Source organism: Nanorana parkeri, unplaced genomic scaffold, assembly GCF_000935625.1.
Source record: "Nanorana parkeri isolate BGI_ZX_2015 unplaced genomic scaffold, ASM93562v1 scaffold1822, whole genome shotgun sequence".
Lineage (NCBI taxonomy): Eukaryota > Metazoa > Chordata > Amphibia > Anura > Dicroglossidae > Nanorana > Nanorana parkeri.
This window is the reverse complement of record NW_017308090.1, coordinates 270,758-283,776: the sequence shown is the minus strand read 5'-3', so window position 1 is coordinate 283,776 and position 13,019 is coordinate 270,758. Positions and strand designations below refer to the sequence as shown.

General features: G+C 40.7%; 1 protein-coding gene across 1 annotated transcript in view; it reads left to right on the top strand.

Moving 5' to 3' along the window:
• Nucleotides 1-13,019, top strand: part of TRMT10B (tRNA methyltransferase 10B) — a 36,648-nt gene that overhangs the window by 1,178 nt on the left and 22,451 nt on the right. The window lies entirely within an intron of this gene.

Here is a 13,019-nt window from a genome sequence, read left to right as displayed (position 1 = left end):
CCCCCCCCAAAAAAAAAACCTTTTATCATGTCTGAAATTCAGAACTATCCCGTGTCCTGTGCACACTTCCTGTAATATCTCATGGGGCATATTTAGCCCTCCCAGTTCTTATCTTGGACTACAGCCTAATTAGTGTTTATGTTGTGGAGAATGGGATAGTAGGGGAGGCTTGAGTAGTTTAGCAAAAAGGTCACTGGGCAAGGCTGACACCACTCTGAGCTGAGAGCATTTCTGGCTATTCAACAGGTATTCTTCTGTACTTGTATTTAAAGGGATAAAACACTGGAAAATGTGCATTCATGGCAGAGATGTAGTGCATATGTTTTGTTTACTTATTTTGCTCTAACATACACTAGCATAAGGAAAATAAATTTGGACTTCAAAAGCTTTTAAATGTATAACACAATGTTGCTACAGTAAGAAATGCAGCGCTGCATAGTTTCTCCTATTTTGTATGTAAGAAAACTGTTCCTGGAGACCTCCACCTTAATCCATTCTCAGCATCATGTTTTCATATTCTGACTGGACAATCAAGGAAGGCCTGGAGCAAAGCAGACCCCAAACAGAGTCCCAGCAGCATTTAAAAAAATGCTTGGGACAGTGCAAGACAATTCTTGGGATAAAGATAGATCTATACAAAAAGGTTAAAAAACCAAATAAAAATAAAATAACTGGCAGACTCGATAGACCACTATCTGCTGTCACTTTTCTATGTTATTATGAAGTGCAGTTATCTTACTGCTGCAGCTTGCCCAGGACCAACGAGAGAAAATGGCTATGCCTAGAAGATTTTACCCTCACAGATGTTAGTGACAGTGTTCTTGGATCAATTCTTGCATACCAATTTGGACTTTCCCTCTCAGGGTTTTGGAATGAGTTGAAAAAGACCATGGCAGTGGTCTATGTGAATTATAAAAGTATTTGTAGTAGATAGATTAATATATACAGATGCATAATGTGGACTGCAAAAAATAAAGGAAGGGGCACATTGTTTAATGTTGTGGGTTCATAGGACAGCCACTCCCCTTTTCTCCTGCATCTTTTATTATATATACTGTATATATTGGTTAGCATCCTCTTAAATATCCTGAGGTCATATTGCTATGGTGTTTTTTCTTCCTACTCTCTCTTTTCCAGTTGCAGGTGTGACGATGGTTGTTGGGCAGAATCCTAAAAAAAGCAAAGCTGTTGCTGAGGAAAAAAACATCAAGTTTACTGACCTGTCACTGGACATTTAGCTTCAGTGGCAGATCAACAAGCCAACGACTACACTTCATGGACTTCATATTCCTTTGATAGCAATTTATTGTCAGCACTTTCCGTCAACAGGGATCCTTCCTTCCCTTCCCTAGTTCTTGACGGCATGCTTTAAGGTGGTAATATTGCCCACACAATGGAGTGGACAAGGTGTTGTATGAATTTTACAGTTATTTTATAAATTATGATAGGACTTGAGTCTCATCACTAAGCCTTTGGTTTATATTCTAAAACTGTTAAAGTTTTATTTAGCCCCAATAAACGGCCATCATAATGCAAGTGTGTGGTGTCTATTTTTAATACCGTATGTATTGCATTGTATTATAACTATACTATCTCCTTTCATTTTGTAATGTACTTTGCAAACTGTTGGAATTATCTCAATTCTGTATAATAATATTAATAACAATAAAAGTTAAGGTTTGATGTAGTGGGGAGGTAGAGCACTGTGCAATCCCATGTTCTTCTATTGTCCAGATTACCTGATGGATCACCATAGATTCCTGCACAACCTGTTTTTGTGACATAGGCAACTGCAGATTATATTTAATGTAATGTAGGTTGTCATTTTGGACTTTCTAAAATTGTAATATCTAGTTCAGTTTGTTACCAATGTTACGTTATAGCTGGAAATGTCAGAAAAGATTTATTTTGTCACTCCACCTTTTCACTATTGAAGGCTATGACTGATTAAAAGGTAAATGAGGTGTGGGGGCGGAGGAAGAAGCATTTCTGAGGTATTACCTGAAAATGACAGTCATGTAAACAAAGTTTAGCAGGTATAAAGTGCAGGTACCTGCCTCATGTACATTGCTATTGCCCTTTACAAAGACGAACCAATAGGAAATTTGCAAAGTGGGAAAGAATTGGCAAGCTTTAAACATACTAGAAAGTGTTGGAGTTGCCAAAAAGAAGGACTTGGTATTTAGGCATAGTGATGGGGACTACAGGCATGTAGAGTTACTTCTGAATGCCTGAATGTTATTTTTTTAAGTTGAAGTAATATACATGAAAATAAATAAGTATCACAGGGGACAGAATACAGGGTATGATGTGATTTTCTGCTTCTGTCAATGTGTTTGCATACTCTCTATTTAATAGCATGAAGCTTATGATATTGGGGTTCATTTACTTAAGGAATAAATAATATTAATTTAAACATAAATGTCTCCATATTCTTAGTGAAAAAGGTGAATATGTGTTAATGTCAATAATCCAACCAACTTGGATTATTGTCAATAATCCAACTAAAGGTGCCCATACACCTTTCGATAATCGTATGCGATCAACTTTTCGTACGACAATCGTAACGTGTGAATAGAGTGCCGGACCGATAGTACTGTACAATCGTATGACTTTTGACGGTCAAGCATGCTTGAAAACTTTGGTTGATCGTACGATGTTCGCATGGTTGGTGGCGTTTCCGTCCGTCAAAAGTTGTACGATTAACTCTGCGCATTCGCAAACTAAAATAATTGCAGTCAATTACCGCAAGTCGTCCAGGTGGTTTTTTTAAACTACCGCTGATTGAACCTTGCGATAATCGGGGCAGGATGGGGCCGATCATTGGTTCAACCCGGTTCGATCATCGGACGAAAAGTTTTGTCCGATAATCGTAAGGTGTATGGGCACCTTTTAGATGGCAAAGTCCAGAACTAGGCCCAGGTGCTGTGTCCAATTTTATCTTCTGTTCATAGAAGGACACAGCAAAGATCAATAGATCTTGACCAACTGAGACATCAACAAGCAGTGAACCACAACAGGGTGGGGTAGGAAGGAAACCACCGGAGTTGACATGTAAACCCAGGACATTAAACCGACGCCTATAGGACCTTAGGCCCAAAACTGGCATCTGAAGAAACAAAAACATCAACCCTATAAAACTTGGTAAAAGTATGGACAGAGGACCATGTGGATGCTTTACAGACTTCAGAAACAGAAGCATGATTTTGAAAAGCTCAAGAACCACTCATAGCCCAAGTAGAATGGACAGTGATGGAAGATGGAGGTTGCCAACCCCGGATAGTATAAGCCTGGAAGATCGTCTGATGAAACCAGCTGGAAATTGTTGATGAAGAAGCAGCCTGACCTTTTACAAGGACCATCCATAAGAACAAAAAGTGAATCAGTTTTACAAAAGGATGCTGCCACCTCCAAATACATTCTGACAGCTCGACAACATCCAGTGTAACACCTGTTCCAACTGATGAACTGGCCTGTGACAGAAGGAAGGCAAAACAACAAGGATTGAAGACTAAGAGGGTTATTCACGAGGAGCCGAATGATCCAGTCGTTGCTTCGGCCAATACTTCAAACCGAAGGGCTATTCACAATAGCCCGTACAGCAACCGAAGGCAGCCAAGCGGCTTACCCGTGCCGAACGTATGTGCTTTGGCTCGGCTGACCCGTAGTGACAACCGAAGCATGGAGAAAGGTCGGCCTAACGTCCGACCGTTCTCCATGCAAATGACAGCTGGGTAGAGCCAGCCGTGATCTCACGGCTGGCTCCGCCCAGTTGCAATGACAGATCAGCATCCTCAAATTACCTGGGAACGCTGATCTGTCAGTAAACAACAATTGGGCAGATCCGGCTGTGACGTCACGGCTGGCCCCGCCCACTTGCTGGAAGACTCTGACAGGTTCCAGCAAAATGTAAACAGTTGGGCGGAGCTAGCAGTGATGTCACAGCTAGCTCCACCGAATTGCTTATATTTTGCCGGGATCTGTCAGATTCCTAATCCTGCGGCGGAAGTTCGTCGTGTGCGGTTAGGTCGGCAGGTGTCATCTTTTGAAAAAAACTGTTTTACATTATTTTGTCGAGTCGTCTCGGACAACGCTGGACGTCGCGATTGATTTTAGGATTAGGTCGGTGGATTTATTTTTTGTGTTTTTTTTTTCACTTAAAGGATTTTTTTCTAAGTCTTTTTATTTCAATTTATTGTAACCCTTTAGTGAATGGGTAGGGGTACAAGTACCCCTTATTCATTCACAAGGGGGGGTGCACCTGGGGACCCTGATGTGAATAAGCCCCCTGCCCACTCCCCCACAACCAACACCCCAGGGCTTGTGGGGAAGAGGCCCCTGTCCCCATCAGCATGGGGACAAGTTGCTTTTCCAGGGGCGACCGTGGAAAAGCACCCTCCCAGTGCTGAGGACATGTTGGCGGCGGCGGGGGCTTCTGCCCTGGGAATTTTAGGGGGGACCCCACTTTGTTCCCATTTTTGGGGGTAGGGTTTCTCCTTAGAAATTCTTACCAGGACTTAAGGGCCTGGTATAACTTTGGGGGGAACCCCACGCACTTTTTAATTTTTAACTTGGGAGTCCCTCCTAAAATTCCTACCAGACCTAAGGGGCCTGGTATGACTTTTAGGGGAACCCCACGCTTTTTATTTCTTGTTTTTTAATGGTGTCCCTCCTAACTTTCCTACCAGATCTAAAAGGGTCTGGTATGGTTTGGGAGGGGGTCCCCATGCTGTTTTTTTTTCTTTATTTTACTTTTATTATTTTCTTAACTTTTTTTATATATTTTTTTTTACATTTATTTAAATCATTTTAAACGTTTTTATTTGTTTACATTTTTTTCTAGTCTGCTCACTACCTCGGAGGTAGCAAGCAGATTAGCCAAGCCAAATGCTATCTATTCAGATGATCCTGTAATCAGTACACAACACTCTATACAAATATTTAACAACTGTTAAAAATTGTGTGATAGCTGTTTTTTTTATATAACATATCATTTTGATATTTAGTAAATCAATTAATTATATCTAAAATAGCCACAGCAAATCATTTCAGGACAATTTCTGAACCAGAAAAAAAAACCTTATAGCTCCCTTTATGCATTTGGAGCTTTCGCTGCTCTATTCTGCATGACTTAAGATGTTTGTTAGTGCAATAGAACTTTCCACATAGTTATTAAATAAGCAAATTGATATGTGTAAAACCGCTACTGGCTGGGCTGGAAGCATTGTGAAGCTATTGTCGTTATATGTTGTATGCAAACGTATGATCGCAGTGAGTCATGAATCTTACACTGGCAGATGCTTTTGAAACAAGATATGATTTATTCATGATCTGTTATTTTAACACAAACTCAGAATTCCTGCATTACTTTTCCATTCCTTGTTATGACTATATAAAATAATGTAGTAATATTAAATATTTATTTTTAATCCCAAAAATCTCTGTACCAATCACATGAGTGCCAAAAAAGAAGTGCACTCTGGGGCCTGTTTATTGTATTAAAATGAATGCACTAAAAAGGAGCTCCAGGAAAAAATTATGATTTTGCAAATAGCACACGTTAAATAAGTTACCTCTAATAATGAGTATACTAGGTGCGGTTGGCTGCTGGTTACTTTAAAAATAATTTCTTGATTGAAGCTGGATACTACCTTCCACCTCTGCAGGGATAAGAGCAGCAGCTGGGACATTTCGTGGAATTCACCTGCCCCTCCTCTCCCTTTGTCAATTCACAAAAAGCCTTGTATTGAATGCAAGGCATTAGTCAGTGGACAAGGGGAGAGGAAGGTTGGGTAAAAAATAGGACCTTCCCTCTCTTCCCTTATCCATTCACAGAATGCCTTGTATTCTCTTACATAGTTACATAGTATTTCAGGTTGAATAAAGACACCATTCCATCAAGTCCAACCTATTGCGTGTGTGCATTTATGTTTGAGCAGGTGTGTGCATGTGTATGAGACCATGTGCGATTTTGCTCTTAGGCATACCTGTACCCCTGTATGTTATGGTCTCCGAGGAACTCGTCCAGGAGTTTCTTGAATGATTCCACACTCTTAGCTGAAATCACTTCCTGCGGCAGCGAGTTCCAGACCTTAACCACTCTAACTGTGAAGAACCCCTTGTGCCCTGTGTTGAAAAAAAATTTCCACCAATTTTTGGTTGTACCCTTTTGTCTTTGTTACAGAGCTAACCGTAAACAGTTTGTTAATATTGTTGCTGTCACCCAAAATATTTGTAGACACCCTCTCCTCTTCCCTTATCCTTTCACAAAAAACCCTGTATTCTGTTCAGAGAACAGAGTGCCCATTTTATTTGGGTATGTATTTAAAGTCATAGCAAAACCTGCAATGTCAACAATATACATAAATTACACAACTGTTTTCATCCTACAAATAACAGGCATTTACAAAGGCAGTGTGTTACATAAAATGTTGCTGCTAGATAACTTGGCCAGACAGGGCAGAAAACATTCCATCATCTGGTCTCTGATGACTACAGCAGACATCCAGATTCAATGAACTCAATGAACTGATTTTTTTTCATGATACTGCACTATCGGAGTATTGGCTTTTTTTTCTTCCTGAGCTACTGATGAAACGAAGGTGGAAACGAGAGTATGTGAGGAGTAATGGCCGGAGAAGTTTGATGCCGAGGATCTTCTGTGTTACATGACTACTAGTTTATAGTTGTCCATTCTGTTTGGTGAGTTAATTGAATTCAATTAGGGAAAGGGATTTGAACACAAGTTTTTAGCAGTGCCGTCCGTCCGTTTTTTTACTACGGGCGGACGGCAAGAGGTTAAATGAGTTGCAGAGCAAGTAGTAAAGTGATTTTTTCCCTATCTTTTGACTGAGTACTGGTGATAAATCGTACACAGTTACTTTCACATGCAATCTTAAGATATTTGAAAGTCTACCTAAACTCAAACAGTAAGTATTTGCCAATCCTATAGCTTGAAATGTTAATTGTGCCAAGCAGTACCATGAAAATGTAAATTTTGCTTTGAATTCCTTCTGAAAAATCATAGTACTCTGCCTGACTTGTGACTGTGCCAAGACACTCCTGTTCTGTAACCCTGTTGTCTTGTAAGCTGTGTATATGCAGTGTAAGATCATCCAAGGTACTGCTGCCTGTGACTGCTAGTCTCACAAGATTTGGAGTGAGACTGTGCTTCTTACTGTTCTCTCTGCTGGAGAGAAAGCTGTACCAGAAAAGTTGCAATGCAAGAATCTCCCTACTTCATGTATTCATTATGTGGATCTGAGCTTTCTTCACCTTTCCTGCTGCTTTTGGATAACTACCCCACCAGTTATCAGATTGCCAGCCATCATGGGGGCAGTTCTGACATGAAGAAGCAAAGCACTGTCTCTACCAAGATGGCCATCTACACACAGAGATCAGTGTAGTACAAGGCATGGTAAGTCGGTAATGGGGAAAAGATCAACTGCAGCGAGACCACATGCAATATTGATGATTAGTCCTTTGTTTCCTGCTTCCACAGTTTGAGTACAGTCAAATCTTTTGTACTTGACACTCCACTCCTCTAAACAAATCAATCATCTGAACAAAAATCATGGTAAATTACATATGATCATGCATAATTGCAGACATTAAATAGCAGCACACATTTTTTAGTTAGTCAGCCGTCCGTCCGTTTTTTTCTTAACGGGCGGATGGCAAGAGGTTAAAGACGCCTGTGTAAAGTCGCCATCTAGCCTTTGTCTAGCAAGTTCCACAAAACATATAATTGATGATTGTCAGGTAAAGCTTGGATAGTATGTTTAGGCCAAAGCAATCAAGCTTGCATTCAGGTAGGGTTACTTTCATTGCAACATTTGTTAAAAATGCTTTTCATGTGCTGCATCAGTATTGTCCTTTTTCTTTCTTTTTCCTCTTTTTCAGATGATGCCATCTACAAAGTTGCTCTACCACAATTTCTCTTTCTAACAACTACATTTTTTCGCTGAAACATGAAAGATAATATTAAATACTATTAACATATAAGTTATTAAAAACCTTTACTTTATACATTTTTCTAACATATAAAAAGAGGATAAAACAGCTCATAGTAATCTTGTTGTGAATTAAAGCTAAACTCCAGAAAGCTTACAGTTGCATCCTCACCCCTTCCTCACTTCTAGCCCATTCACAAAAGGCCCTGTACTTTTCGGTGAATGAGGGACAAGAGGACAGGGCAGCGATGTGACATGATCTCTTCTTCCTCCAATCACAGAACACCTTGTATTCTGTGATAAAAATGCAAGGCTTTTTGTGAATGGAGGAGGGGGTAGGGGGTACAAATTGAGCTTTTATACTCCTCTACCTACTTTTCTCTCCCCTGCAGCACCGGGAAGCTCAGGGCTTTGTGTCAGAGCCATAATGCGGCAAAATATGATTTTTATATAATGCAGAAGCCATTCACACCTAGTATACACCTTATTAGTGATAGCCTATATAGTTAGTATGTATGTAAGTATGTATGTAGAACAGTATGTAAAAGAGAATGTTAAGCTTTAACCACCTCCCATCCACCGAATGTAGGGTAACGACGGGAGCCTTCAAAATGTCAAAATTTGAAACAGCCAGCGATGGTCGGCGTCTGTAAAGATGCCCGATTGCTTGTATGTGGTACACCCCCACTCTCCTCACCCCTCCTCCTCCGCCACTGCACTGTGCCCAATACGGGAACGGCATTGTGGATCTGTGCAGGGAGAACAGAGAGAGATCAGTACACAATTTCCCTCTGATCTCCTCCCTGTTCTGGGAATGCAGGAAGTGATGTTTATTACATCACTTCCATATTCAGCTGTCACTCTCCAGCTACAGGAGCTTCTTTGGGTCCCTAGGTGACATTTGGGGTCTTAGGGGCTTCTTATCCCCCTATGTGATAACAATAAAGTTAAGTGTAAAAAAAAAATTGGGTCCCAAAAAAAATAAAATTTACACACACACACAAAAAAAATAAACCACAAATAAATGTTCAAGGTCCCCACCCCCACACGCAAAAATGTGTTGGATGCATGGTACATATCATCACGAACATCAGAGCGAGAGCAATAATTTTAGGGCCATCAATCACTGTTAACACTAAACTGATGAGCGGTAAAAGCTTTTAAAACATTGCCTATGGCCAATTTTGCGTGGGGTAGTTTTTTGCAATTTTGCGGGCGTGCGCAATATTAAGGCTTGACGTGTTTGGTGTCTATTTACCCGACGTGACCCCATCTTTTATATTTTACCAAACAATTGGGTAATAATAAATGTTTCCTAACATAATAAAGGGAAAACTCTTTTTTTTTATGTAGTAAAAAATAAAACCCCCAGTGGTGATTAAATATCACCAAAAGAAAGCTCTATCTGTCCCCCAAAAATTATATAAAATTCATTTCAGTACAGCGTTGCTAATGGAATAAATGTCAGTCAAAGTACTGCAGTGCTGAATAGTGTCAAATGGCCTGGACAGAAAGGGGGGTGTAAACACCCCAGTCAGCAAGAAGTTAAAAAAGGCTAATCACATCCTGAAACACACCATCCAAGAAAAATAAATAATATACTGCCTAAATTGGTGGTTCCGCAAAGGGTGGGAACCTCTTAGGCCATGACCAGGGAACCAGTCAGTGCAGACATAGACTGCAGCCGCCGGATCACCAGTCTCTACTCCTGGAGGAGGCACCAGTGAGGGGCACATGACAGTGAGCATTTGTGAGTATAAAGGGATTTAACATTTGTACTGAAAAAAAGGGGGGGCTCAGTGAAAAGACTTCTAGCTCTGCCCAACCAAATCACTTAGCTTGTTAAAGGCAATCCTGTTTCCAAAAATGCTAGTCACCTTGCTAAAATCCTGGTTTTCTAAGTCACTGACCTGAAACAAACACATGCAGAAGGACTTCGACTCAGTCAATCCAACATCTGGATCGGCTGAGCAGAATGGCAGTGAGTGAATAGCTGAATGCTGCCGAGCGGCATTCGGCTCGCCTATTCTGCTTGGTACCTCCGTGGTACCGAGCGGAATAGAAAATCAGTGAAAATAGTTGAAAAAAAAGTTGAAAAAGATTTTAAAAATGTAAATAAATAGTAAAAAAAAAGGAAAAACAATTGGGCGGAGCTAGCTCCACCCAACTGTTTCCTATTGGCCGGCACCTGCTAGAGTCTTCTAGCAGATCCGGGCCAATGAACAACAACTGGGCAGAGCCAGCCGTGAGGTCATGCCTAGTTATTTAATGACAGTTCAGCGTCCCCAGGTCTTTTGGGGACGCTGATCTGTCATTACAACTGGGCCTGCTCCACCCAGCTGTCATTTGCAGGGCGAAAGGTCGGCCTTCGGCAGGCCTTTTCGCCCCACTTCGGCTCCGAAGTTACGGCTGGATCCTTTGGCTCCTTCGTGAATAACCTCCATAGATTAGAAAGTAGGAAAGAAGTCAGAGCACCAGATATGCACTCTTGATCTAGGTCAGGGACTCAAAAAGTATTGAAGCCTTTGGAAAAGTGTAACAGCTGGGGATCTAGCATTTTTAAAAGGAGAGATTAACAATAGAGCCAACATAGTTCCCTTGGTGCAGGTTTCCTTTAATATTCTTCTGCAGATTTTGACTTCATTCATCCATCCTCTATCACAGGGAGCTGTCAACTCCAAATCAGTCCCAAATTATGGTGTTTTAAATTTGTAACTTTTTTTTTTTTTACAATGTTAAATGTTTTCACACCACTATATGCTCCCAAGCATCAAATCATCACCTGATTTGTACTGAGGGAAAAAAAAGTAAAATTTTGATACAGAATATGCACCTGAAATATTTTTCCTTAATGTGAACAGATTTAAGAAAATCCAAATGACAGGAGTTGCCTGCACTGATTATTATTTCAGCTGCACAGCACCTACACATCTCTATGTGACAGCAGCTGACAAATCAAGAGCACTCTGCAATCCATTGATTTGCTAACATCAACTTACATTATCTTCTGTGATGTTAAGTATATGGTACAGCCAAAGCTCTACATGAAAAGTACTGTTACACTGTAGGTAATTGTACTTTGAAACACATGAAGCAGAATAACACAACTATTTTTAACCTTAAACAGCTTGCTTTACTTACTTAATCGTGTTAAAGAAACAATGCATTGGTACATGCTCACCATGGTGGGGACGGGGATGAGCATTTATAGCTATCATAAGGGAATAAAGTATATTAATAGTGCAATCTAAGGTGTCCAAACTACAGAATAAGGATCCAGACTCAAAAATTTACTGTAAGTGCCAGTTCATAAATATCAATAGACCCGACAAGAAACAGTAATGAGACAAAACAGATCACCCTAAAACTGCCCATACACCTTACAACCATCGCACGACTTTCATTATGCGATGGTTGTAAGGTGATTAAAAATTTGTACGATCTGCCCATCTCGGACAGGCAGATCAGATCGTACTTGCGATGAGTGCAGTGCTAAGTGGCCAGTGTGCGCTTACTCACACCGGCCCCATGTGGCATTCGTCTTCCAAGCACGCCACCAACCCGCCGGAAATCGTACGATTTTCGGCAGGTTTTCCAGCATGCTAAGAAGACGAAAGTCGTGCGACCGTACAGTAGAAGAGGCTGCACGCTGCCCATACACCTGCCGATTATCGTACGATCGCGGGATCACCCGCGATTATCATACGATAATCAGCAGGTGTATGGGCACCTTAAGACACTGAAGGACACCAAGGATTTTGATGTTAAGATGACAATGTGGTTTGTATTTATTTCTCAGGGACCCTGACATCCTGGAATGATGCATGTCTGTCTCTATTTGAAATACTCGTGAAATTGGCATAAAAGCAGCTTTTAAAGCACAGGTGTACCTTTTTATGAAAAACCCTGTAGCTTTAGATATAATTTGTGCTACAATTCCCAGTGAGGGAACGATTGGCTGATATTGCAAAATATAATCAGAAAAAAAGATACTCATCTGCTCAAACTGGCACTGAAATTGAAACACCCCTGTAAAAAAATCTCAAGTTTTTGAATGCAAAAAAAAAAAAAATCCGACCAAGATAAATCACTTTAGATTTTTATGAACATTAAATATGACCTATAATCTGTGAAATTCAATTAAAAACAAATTAAAATTGGTTAGTGCAGAAAAAAAATTATAATTTGGCTTTATGAGGATACACACCCTCTTATTATTTGGGATGCGGCTGTATTCAGAATTAACCAATCACTTTCAAACAGATGGCGAATAGCAGTCAGTATATACATGCCATCACATAAAGTGCCAATTACAGAGCCTTGCCTGTATTTTTACCACATTTCTGCCTACTTTTTGGGTTGATCCCTTGCTGGTTTTCTGATCACATCTCTGCCTGCTGCCTGCACTGACCTCTTGTTTGTGTTACTGATCACATCTCTGCCTGGAATGACCCCTTGCCTGTTTCCTCACCCAGTCCCAGTCTGCTGTCTGGGCCGACCTCTTACCTTGCCTCTCTGACTAATCTGGCAGTGTGGCACCTGTCCCAGCCATCCTATAAGGACATCTGTATCTCCGTGAACCACTGGTACCTTTGTTCTACCCTTGCACAGCCTCTTGTGCTACCAGGCCAGAGAACGTAGCATTGTGTAATAAGTTCAGGGGGCAACCAAGAATCAAGCTACACTGGCCAGCCATATCTTTGAACTTATTGTACAGAAGCGAGCATTACATTATGACAAGCCCACAACGCAAGGTTGGTCAGAACCAGGCACAATTGTTTGCAAACTCTGCAATCTCACCCGCCAAGTACAGGAACCTAGGCTCTCACACATATTTCCAGACACTCCGTTGTCACTGCTACAATTACTCCCTCCTGTTACCAGGATTTGATGGATGTTTTTTTTTAGGGGAATTTGCTTAAGTCCTGCCTCCTCACATTGCCTTTTTTTTTTACCTCCTCTCAGTATTAACACACCTAAAGGGAGAGTCTATCCAGCATTGGTTCTGGAAACTTTAGACATGAAGTCCAATATTGAGGAAGTTTTACATAAATGGTTTATTAGTCA